Source organism: Chaetura pelagica, unplaced genomic scaffold (genome assembly GCF_000747805.2).
Source record: "Chaetura pelagica isolate M959 unplaced genomic scaffold, ChaPel_1.0 scaffold781, whole genome shotgun sequence".
Lineage (NCBI taxonomy): Eukaryota > Metazoa > Chordata > Aves > Apodiformes > Apodidae > Chaetura > Chaetura pelagica.
In genome coordinates this window covers 3,593-6,217 of record NW_009951972.1, presented here as the reverse complement: position 1 = coordinate 6,217, position 2,625 = coordinate 3,593, and the positions used below count along the sequence as shown (strand labels likewise).

At 61.2% G+C, this 2,625-nt stretch overlaps 1 protein-coding gene across 1 annotated transcript in view; it reads left to right on the top strand.

Moving 5' to 3' along the window:
• The window catches only part of HAPLN2 (hyaluronan and proteoglycan link protein 2), a gene marked incomplete at its 3' end in the record, with an annotated part of 5,750 nt that overhangs the window by 569 nt on the left and 2,556 nt on the right, over positions 1-2,625 (top strand). The gene's annotated exons all lie outside the window — the stretch shown is intronic.

The window sequence follows — 2,625 nt, the reverse complement described above, 5'->3', positions numbered from 1 at the left end:
GGTTCCTCCAGCCCTGGAGAGGGACCCCAGGGCTGGGAGGAGGTGAAGCAGCCCCAGAAACACCTCCCAGAAACACCTCCCAGCAACACAGCCCCATTGTGTGCCCTGCTCTGCTCCCAGCACCATCCCAACCCCGAGGTGTGACCGTGGAGAAGCTTCTCCAATACTTCTCCTCTCAGGGCTGGGGAGATGTAAGAGAAGCAGGACACCCCCCCCCTTTTTTTTTTCCAGCCCCAAAGGGTGGCCAGAAGCACCTCCCCCCATCACAGACCTAATGGTGGGGGTGGGAAATGAACCATTGCCTTGATGTGAACCAGAAGGAACCAAACCTTGACAAGCTTGAGAGGTGGGCCCAGATCAACCTCATGAAGTTCAACGTGGCCAAGTCCTGCAGCTGGGTCGGGGCAATCCCAAGCACAAACAGGGTGGAGAACAGCCCTGGGGAGAAGGACCTGGGGGTCTTGGGGGAGGAGAAGCTCAACATGAGCTGGTATCATGTGCTGGAGCCCAGAAACCCCCCCTGTCCTGGGCTGTCACCAGCAGCGTGAGCAGCAGGGCCAGGGAGGGGATTGTCCCCTCTGCTCTGCTCTGCTGAGACCCCCTGCAGGGCTGGGAACAGCTCTGGGGTCCCCAACACAGGGAGGACATGGAGCTGTTGGAGAGAGTCCAGAGGAGGCCCCGGAGATGCTGGGAGGGCTGGAGCAGCTCTGGAGCCAGGCTGGGAGAGTTGGGGTGTTGAGCCTGGAGAGGAGAAGGCTCCAGGGAGACCTTAGAGCAGCTTCCAGGGCCTGAAGGGGCTCCAGGAAAGCTGGGGAGGGACTTGGGCAGGGAGGGATGGGATGAGGGGGAGGGATGAAAAGTGGGAGAGGGAGCTGGAGGTTGGAGCTGAGGAGGGAATTGTGGAGTGTGAGGGTGGGGAGAGCCTGGGCCAGGTTTCCTGGAGAAGTTGTGGATTGATGGGACTGGATGGTCTGCAGCTCATGGGATGGTTTGGTTTGGAAGGGACCTTCAAGATCACCTGGTTGATCCCCTAGATGATCTTCAAGGTGGTTTTCCCATCCCTGGGGGTGTTGAAGGACAGGTTGGATGGGGCTTGGAGCAGCCTGGGCTGCTGGGAGGTGTCCCTGCCCATGCAGGGGGGTTTGGACCTAGATGATCTTGAAGGTCCCTTCCAACCCATCCCATTCCATGACTCTATGATGCCACGTCTGTGGGAACCATCCCAGCTGTGGGGCTGGTGGGGAGGGGAAGTTTTGCCACCTCGAGGTGCAGCTTTTCCCGGAGCTCCCGGGCGCTGCGACCCAGGAAGAAAGGGATGTTTGTTGTGTGTTTTGCAGAGCAGAACAATACAGGGAAAGACACTCACAATGGGAAATTGTGCTTCCTCCTCCCCGTGGGTTCCTCGGGGAGGTGTCTGGGAGAGAGGGAGGCGGGGGGGTTGGAACTGAAAGAGAAGAAGGAGGGAAGAGACAGTGACAGGGCAGGGAACGTGGGCACGGCTGGAGCTCCGCGCTCCCACGCACCATGGGGGCAGGAGCCAAGGGGAGGTGGGGACACGGGGCTGTGGGGACACTGCTGGGATGGTGACATGTAGGGGTTGTCCAGAAGCACCTGCTTGTCACCTCCTGTGTCCCCGTGTCCCCTCTTCCTGGCAGTACAAGAGCTGTGAGGTCGAGCTTTCAGCCCCGCCATGGGGTGGTTGTGACGGGGACGGGAGGTTGTGGGTGACAGAGACAGGGCAGAGAGGGTGACAGAGACAGGACACAGGGGACACCAGGGCAGGACAAGTGCTGGAGACCTTGGATGGGAACAGTGACACCCCGAAGGACGCGGCTGGGGACGGTAAGAGGCGTGGGACAGTGGGAGGGAGGGTTGGCACGTTCTGTTGGCTCCGTGTCCCCTTGCCAAGGGGGTTCCCCCTTTTGCACAGCAGATGTTGATGAACCCCAAATGGAGCCTGGGGGCCTCTAGGGCATCCCCAGATTCCAGCACTGCAGATGTCCCTCGTTGTGTCTTCTGGTCCCCACCGAAGCCAGGGCATGTCCCACTGCATGTCCCTGAGCCCTGTGCTCCACCCCCCCCAGGCACTGTCCTGCCCCCAGCTCTGAGGATGCATCAGCTTCTCCTGCTCAGCTCCTTCTGGCTCCTGGCAGCTCCTCCAGCATCCAGCATCTTCCAGAGGCCAACGGGGAGCCCAGGTAGGAAGCAGGGCCTGGGCTGGGGCCTGAGGTTTGGGGTTGGTGCTGGGGGAGGGAGGTGATGCTCATGGGGGGTCCAGGGGCTGAGCTGTGCATCCCAAGGGGGGAAATAAGAGAAGAGAAGGCTCCAGGGAAACCTTAGAGCAGCTTCCAGGGCCTGAAGGGGCTCCAGGAAAGCTGGGGAGGGACTTGGGCCAAGGGCAGGGAGGGATGGGATGAGGGGGAGGGATGAAAAGTGGGAGAGGGAGCTGGAGGTTGGAGCTGAGGAGGGAATTGTGGAGTGTGAGGGTGGGGAGAGCCTGGGCCAGGTTGCCCAGGGAAGCTGTGGCTGCCCCATCCCTGGGGGTGTTGAAGGGCAGGTTGGATGGGGCTTGGAGCAGCCTGGGCTGCTGGGAGGTGTCCATGCCCACACAGGGGGGCTGGATCT